Source organism: Triticum dicoccoides, chromosome 6A (assembly GCF_002162155.2).
Source record: "Triticum dicoccoides isolate Atlit2015 ecotype Zavitan chromosome 6A, WEW_v2.0, whole genome shotgun sequence".
Lineage (NCBI taxonomy): Eukaryota > Viridiplantae > Streptophyta > Magnoliopsida > Poales > Poaceae > Triticum > Triticum dicoccoides.
Window position 1 is genome coordinate 176,071,858 of NC_041390.1, and position 8,509 is coordinate 176,080,366.

An 8,509-nucleotide genomic window follows, 5' to 3' on the forward strand; every position below is an offset into this window, starting at 1 on the left:
TAGCTGATGTGCGGCAAACTTCACCTTCTCCGCATCTGTGCATCCTGCTGTGGTCAACTCCCTAGCTGTCTTGCGGAGCCAATCGTCTGCTACTATCGGCTCGGTGCTACTGGAAAACACCGGCGGATTCATCCTAAGAAAACGGGCTAAGTGGTCAATAGGTGGTGGTGGTGGTGGGTTGTTGTTGTTGTTCCCCTGATTCTGATTCTGGACTAGCAACTACATCAATGTGTTCTACTGCTGGATCAACTGGGTGAGCTCTGGTGGAAAGGTAAATCCGGGGTCACGTCTCGGAGGCATCTGAGGGTTTAGAAAAGATGAGATATAAGAATAGAGGGGTCTAAAGAGAAAACACTACCCATATGCACATGAGGCAAAAACAAACAATTCACTTCAATCAATCAAACAAGGGCATACAATCAATCTAATTATCGCAAAAGTGCTCGGACTACTGTATTTACATGGTGGACTACTACTACTGATGAGGTGGTCTACTAGAAATATTCTTCAGTTGCAGACTCCATGATATCTTCTCCAGCTTCATCAACATAGTCATCATCGCTACTATCTGCTTCCGAGTCGGTGCCGTCGATGATGATGTAGTCTTCTGGGCTAATCTCCTAGGGTTCTTCGTCTTCATCTACTGGCGTAGGGCCTCCCACAAATATTCCAATCTTCTTGATCAGGTCGTCATTCTTCTCCACCAATACTTCAATTTCTTCTTCATAATCTTCACGTGTAGCCTTGAGTTCTTCCTCCAGTTCCTTGATTCTAGTCTTAGCCTTCTTCAGATCTATCATGTCGGGGCACATCTGGTTCTCCTGTCGTCGAATGTGCAGATTTAACTCTTGGATAAAAGCTGTGATTGATCTATCCTTCCTGGTGCTGATCATCTCCCAGCGTTCATCTTGGCGTCCACAAATCTGGTATATAGTATCCTTTAGATCCTTGCGGTAGACTTCTCCAATGCGTCCCATGGCGATGTGAGCTGCCATGCTCTTTCCTAGACTCCAAGTTGGTGCATCAAAAGAAAACTCTATGGGCTCAGTGACTGGCATGAACGTCCTTCCTGGAACTTGAACTTGAATCATCCAGCGCTCTTCTTCAGGTAAAGTGGCGTTGTAGGTTCCGGTGAAGCTTGGTACTCCTATGTTCAGGTATCTAGTGACTTCCTTCAAGTGTCGTCCAAAGGGTGTATCTTCATCTGGTTGTGTGAACTTGTTCCTTGCATCCGCCATCCTAAAGAGTAGAAAAGATGAGACGTCAGAAGAGAAGAGAGTGAATAGTGATCTAGGTCTCTAACTTAGTGGTCGTGTCCTACAGTCAGCGTGTGCTCTTATACCATCTCTGTAGTGACCAGACCTCAGACGGTCTCATCTCTGTGCTCCAGTGTCATCCCTGGATCAGTAATGCTGACACCACACAATACTCGGAGGATTTATAGCAGAGTAGCAATCACACACTTATTACATCGAGTGTCTCAAAAGAGAACTTATTACAATAAATATGGCTTAAGGCCATCTAATAACGATAACAGCGGAAGGCTTGGAAGATAAGTGAGTCCATCAACTCCAATGGCATCACTGAGTATAGAACCATGATCTACAAACTCCTTAATCGTTGTATGAAAAGTCTGCAACATTAACGTTGCAGCCCGAAACGGGTCAGCACATGGAATATGCTGGCAAGGTAACACATAGAGAGTAATGGAATGAAATAGCTATACTATATGCATATTTGGCTGGTGGAAAGCTCTATGGTTACAGTTTTGCATAAAGCCAATTTTCCCTACTTCAAAGGAATAAATTTATTTTACTATCATGGTAGTTGTTAAACATTGAGAATGGTTGACAGCATTCTCAATCCCAATTAAGCATCATCATTAAACATAACCCAACAAAATTAATTTAGAGTAACATGTTGAGATTCACATGATAATCCAAGTACTAGATACTCAAGATGTCCATAACCGGGAACATGGCTAACCATGATTAGTTTATTACACTCTGCAGAGGTTTGCGCACTTTTCCCCACAAGACTCGATCGCCTCCGTTTGGTTTCTCGCACTACAAGGTGTTTGAGAAGACGGATGACCAAGACATAGTCTTTCAGAAGCGCTAGCACCTTATGATCGGGTAGACCGTACCACCTACATCCCCTACATCTGCTAGTCCACCACTGTAAGAGTTCGCACTACTTAGTCAACTATGCTAGAGCCCATAATAGCTTGTGGCTGCACACGGAAGTTTCTAGTATGAAAAGTCTCATGATCCCTTTAAGCCTTGGTGGCGGTCCAAAAGAAAACAGGAAAGTCCTGGAATACCCAGGTGCCTCAATCCACCCAGATGTGTGTTTAAGTTGCCACCTTAGATAAACCATTAATTAACAATCTCACATCTGTCATGGATATCACTCACCCAATCCACGTCTACTAGCATAGCATGGCATAATAAGCAAACGTAGCAGTAACTTCCAAAGCTTTGATAATAACAGGTAATAGGTACTACCTCATCTACTTCCCATCCCACAATTTAATTAGATCCTAATCATGCAATGTGTGAGGATTGATCTAATGCAATAAAACTGGGTAGTAGAAAGGTATGATTAAAGTGTTACTTGCCTTGCGGATGATCCGCAAAACCTAACGATTCGAAGTAATAGGCGGCGCACTCCGGGTATTCTATCGCAGACAAACAAACAAGCATACAATAAGTACTCATCTAATGCATGGGTAAAACGCAAATAAGAGATCTAACCAGAAGGTTCATCTTAAGAACTCCGGTTGGGAAAAAGAATCAAATCGAACAAAGCAACGAAAGTCAAACGGCGAAAGATAACAACTTCCTTCTAGGGTTTCCCCGGGTGGGCTGCCCCGGCTTATAAAGGCCCCCCCTCGGGCCGGAGTCCTAATCGGACACGGCCCGTAGGTCGGTTTTTTTTAATTATTCCGCTCGGAAGAAAAATAAAAATAAATACTAAAGGGACTCTAAATTAAGCCGCACAAGATGAACATTTATTTGGGACCTAAATGCAATTTTGAAAAATGCACATTTTTCCTAAATTCAAATAAAACACCAAAAAACTCCGAAATAAAATCTTATTTGATTTTATTATTAAATCCTCAATATTTCTTTATTTTGGGAAAGTCATTTTATTCCCTCTCTAATATTTTTGTAATAGAAATAATTGATGATAAAATAAATAAAATCATATGATCCTATTCTCAAAATTTGAGAAAACTCAAATATGAAAATAACGAAATCCCCAACTCTCTCCGTGGGTCATTGAGTTGCGTAGAATTTCTAGGATCAACCAAAAGAAAAATAAAATATGATATGCAATGATGATCTATTGTATAACATTCCAAATTGAAAATTTGGGATGTTACAGAAAGCGCCATCAAGATTGCTAACAACCCAGTTCAGCACTCGAAGACAAAGCACATTGAAATTCGTCATCACTTTCTCAGAGATCATGTCATGAAGGAAGATATTGATATCATACACGTCAATACTAAAGAGAAACTGGCAGATATCTTCACAAATCCCTTGGATGAGAAAAGGTTTTGCAAGTTATGGTGTGAGCTAAATATCTTGGAATCCTCAAATGTCTTGTGATCAGGCACACATCCTAACTCTTATGCATGTTGATGACTTAGATGTGCAACACACGAAGTAAAGTATGTCTTCAATCAATGAAGACTTACATTCTGAGTGTGAACACATTAACGTGGAATTTGAATTCGGAGCGCCACGATAATTGTGCGCCATGTCTAGGTCTAATACTTCCTATACGATGGGTAACGCCACCACCAAATTCTTCCCTTAGAAGTGTTTCTCTCATGGTGTTACATTTGCAAAGTCTTCGCATTTCATTTGTCTTCAATATTACCATGGCCTCATGTTTATCTTCAATATACTGATTTAGTTTCTGTCCTCTACAGCATTCACTTATAGCTATGTCTTCACATTGAATCTTTTGAACTAAGTGAATGTGATCGGACCCAAACCTTTTTATGCTCCTGTCTTAAGTCTATCTATCCAAATCATATGCATTCTATTGAAACTGTCAAAACGTCTTCTCTGCGTCCTTGTCAGCAGAAGACACAGAGACAAACATCAATCCGTTTTCAATGCTCAATCCTTTTTGCCTGAAACCCGGAGAAGTGGGAACGACCACCCGACAATCCAGGCGTGCGTGGAACGTGGAACAACCTCCAATGTGTTGCATAATCGCCACATGTTCTTAAGTTGTGAACCGCCAGGGGCACCTGCGTAATAATGTTGTGTCGTCCCTGTCTCTATAAATACATGCCTCACCCCAGTCATTATCTCTTCTTCCACTCTCGCACAAACCCTAGCGCCACCGCTAGCACTCGACGACGCTGGCGACGAAGCGCTTAGCTGCCGCGACCTCACCGACGCCGTCCTCACGCCGGCCGCGGACATCGTCTTCTCCGCCGTTGCCGTAGGTGTCCTCCGTTGCCAAATTACGGCACGGAAGATCAAACTGCTCGGCCTCCTCTCCCACTCCGTCTAGCAGTTCCTCGTGTGGTAAATAAAACCTCCTTTTTACAGTATTTTTGATCCAATAGATTCATCCTTTTCAACCACAAGTGGTTTCTATTCCCACAAGTTGGATCTATCTCATTATGCAACTCATAGCATGCCTAGTATGTTCACTTATGCTTCACAAAGTAGTTAGATTCCTCACTTGTACTTATTCGTGGATTCTTACAAATCTGGAACCAACTCTCTACATATGAGTGAATGTCTTCGCACTATGAGGTCAATGTCTTCTAAATTGATTTATCTTCAAAGTCTTCTGAGAATGCATATGACCTCTTCCCCTTCCCTCGCACCTTTAATGCTGTCACAGGTACATGTCCGTGGGAGAATCCCTTGGTTCTCATAGTCTGCATTCATTTGCAGAGTTCTTACAGCGTCATATAAATTCTCCTGAAGCCAGTTCTTGTTTGACCAGTAGACGGAAGACTTTGACAGTGTTGAAGCCTTTCAGTCTAAACTTCATGGCAACAGAGAAATCTACAAGGAAGGGTGGCAGATAGTGCCGTGGAAACACCTCAAGAGATTTGCCTCCTGACCTTTATGAGTTGTACAAGATAGATCCAGAGGAGGACTACAATCAGCGGAAAACCCGAATCCAATGGATTCGAAGATATTGGGCAGAACAATGGTACAAGTACAGGTTCGTGACCCAGGAATATGCTGAGAAGAATGCCATCAAGCGACCCTAGGGAGACATCTTGTACAAAAACCTTCAACCTAGGTCCAGAGCTGAAGCCATTGAACAAGGCTTCTATCCTTGCATGGTCCGTGGACCACAGCCTGCAGATGCAGACCCATCTTCATTGCTATGGTGTCGTGATGACAATCTGTTCAAGCACAACTTCCAGTTTGCCAAGAACTCGGCCAAAGAAAACAAGAAGTCGCGGGGATTAGACTTCAATCCAGGCCCCTCTGCTCCTCGTGCCGACGGCACACGCGAAGCTGAACCCAATCTTGTTGGGCCCTTCTACAACCTAGAAGGCCTCATCACTCATATTATGGTTCAAGGGACAGCCGTGGATGAACCTCTAGACGACGCTGATTCTGACGAAGCGCCTGCACCACCGAAGCCAAAGAAGCTAAAGAAACCTAAAGCTTTGAAGCCTTCCCCTGCACCAAAGGTTTCACGGGCGAAGCTTCTGGCCACTGCACCTCCTAAAGCCAGTGTGCAGTCTGAAGATCTCTCACGCATCTCCCAGCCCGCCAAAGTGAAGAAGCCCATGCAACACACCGGTCAAGCACTGACCCCTGCTGCTGTTTTGCGAAACGAGAATGACGCCGTTGATATATCCAGCGACGACGATCTTGGCGATGACGCTCTTGAGCAGTTGATCAAGATCAAGCAAGAGGTGGAAATTTAATGATCTTCCTCTCTTTGATATGGAAATCTTAAACAAGTTCATTAATGAGTGGTTCAACAACCCAAATGTCAGCTTTGATGATCTTCAGCTTCCAATTGGCCTCAGCGCCGCCTTCCATGGAGCCATTGCTCCTGAGATGGCTCTAGCTCAGAAAATTGTTGAGCTGAAGCATAAGATCGATTATGAAAAGGCTCAGTTCAAGAAGCACATGGCCAAGCTCAATGTTGAAGACATTCAAAACTTCAAGGTCATGATGCATGAGCTCAAGGAAGCATTCCACAAGAAATGTGAAGAAGCCAAAGGTTCTCATGAGCGCATGAAGGATCTTGCTGCCAAATGTGTTCAAGGATACAATGAAGCTGAAAAACGCAAGGCTTTGGGGCGACTAGGCATCGACTCCCAAATGGCTGCCAAGAAGAAGAAGAAGCCAGCTGTGGCAGAACCCGAAGCATCAAGGCAGGAAGAACCTCGCATTGTCTTCCCAGCCAGTCTGACCGGCTCGAAGACTAAGGTCCCCACCGTGGCTTCAGAACTCAAGAAAACAAGGGCAGCTGAAGCCGAATCCAGAAAACGCAAGACCAAAGCCAACACTGTTGATGCTCCCCCAACCAAGAAACGGGAAACAAAGAAGAGAGACCGGGCTGCTCCCACAGAGCCCCTTGATGTCGAGCCAATCTCAGTGGCTCGTCCTGCGTCAGAACATCGAGAGCGCCAGTTAATAATTCATGAGCCTGCTTCCACAGAGGCTCCTGAAGCTGAAGACAATCCAGCTGTTGACCCCACCGCAGCTGAAGACAATTGTCCTCACGACAATGTTGAAGATGATGAAGTCCTTCCTCAGATCGAGCGCAATTTGGTATCATCGCCTATGCTCACGCATAGGGAGCTCATCAGCATTGGTCGTCCTCTAACGCCAACTGCTCAGGATGCATCATGGGCTGATCACCCACAACAACAAGACACACCAAGTGCTCCCCAACCACAAGATGATGATGACTTTGAGGCCCAGCCGACTCCATATCCACAAGCGTCGCCAGCGTTCCGCAGGCTTCGCAAAGGATCAGGGCCCCAAGTCACTCCAACTATGAACGTTTCTGAGTCTGAAGCCAAAACGGCTGAAGATATTCTGGCTGCATCAGCCGACGAAGAAGAACCATGTGATGAAGACAGAGTTGCTCCACCACCAACAATTCCTGAAGTCGTTCTCGAGGAGAATGTGTCCAACCCTCCAGCTCCTGAAGTGGAGGTTACACATACTGAGGCAGCCACCAACATCAACAGTGAAGCCAATGACATTGTCATGGCTGAAGCTAATGTGGCGCCTGAAGCTCATGTGGTGCCTGAAGTGCAAGCACCTGAAGCCAATGTGGCCCCTGAAGCCACTGCTGCACCAGATGTAATCATTCCTCTTGAAGCTATTGTGCCACTTGCAGCCCATGTCAATGAAATGCCAATGCTCATGTACCCCCTCCAAGACCTCATACTGTTGAGCTGGCATTTGATCATGGTCAGCCTGTTATGGTCCGATGGCCCATTCTGGTTCCTCCACCTGCTGCGGGTCCACAATTTGACTATCATGTCGAGCACAGGCCTCAAGTCCAGAAGCCCAAGCCAAGACTTCCAAGATTCCCAGGAACTGCAACCTCTCCTGGGGTCTTCAATGTGAATGGCTTCGTGGTACATAACACCTTCTTCAATAGCGCCAAGAACCCTTACACCAAACCCCGTATTTCATCGGATCGGTTCTGGAGCTATCAGCAGCGCAGCTGCTATTCCTGCGTCTTATACAATCAAGGGCGCATATTTCCCCATATGCGTATTGACACTGAAGCTATAGCTGGCCTGCCCTGTCTAGAAGAAGCGTTGGATTGCTTCAGAGACGCTGGACTCCTGCAATTTGTCACAGACAAGGAACACTGGAATGAAGAGCTTTTGTTACAGTTTTATGCAACTCTTCACATTCGAGGCTACAACAGGGATCCAAAGACTTGGGTCCTTGAGTGGATGACAAGCAATGTCCATCATGAAGCCAAAGCTCTTGATATCGTTGAGCTCACAGGCCTGCCCACTCCTGGTGAATACTATGAACCAGGTTGTCAATAGCACCAGAATGCTTTGGAGAGCATTTTCCAGAAGCCAGAACCCAACATGAGCCAAATGCTAAGCATGATGAAGCCTTTTCCCCACGATGCTGAATACCCATCTGAATTCTTTGTTGAAGACCTAGAGTATCTGCCTCGCACCATTTACCATATCATCAGAAAAACTCTATGGCCTATCAAAGGACATTCATCTGCAGCGAAACTTGACGGAGCAATGAAGACTTTGGTTTTCTATATCTTCAATGGCATCAGCTTCAATGCTCAAGACTTGTTCATCAGGCAGTTGGCTACATCTGGCTCCGACATTTTTTGTCTGAAGTTCTATGCTCCATGGGTAATGTGTCTTATCAAGCTTCACTCTGCCTTCAACTATCAGCCGTCTACGCGCAATCATCTTGTATTCTTGCCAGAGGTTGATCTATCTGTTGAAGCTATTTACCCAGAGCCTGCTAAGGATCCCATTTATCTTCACAATGCT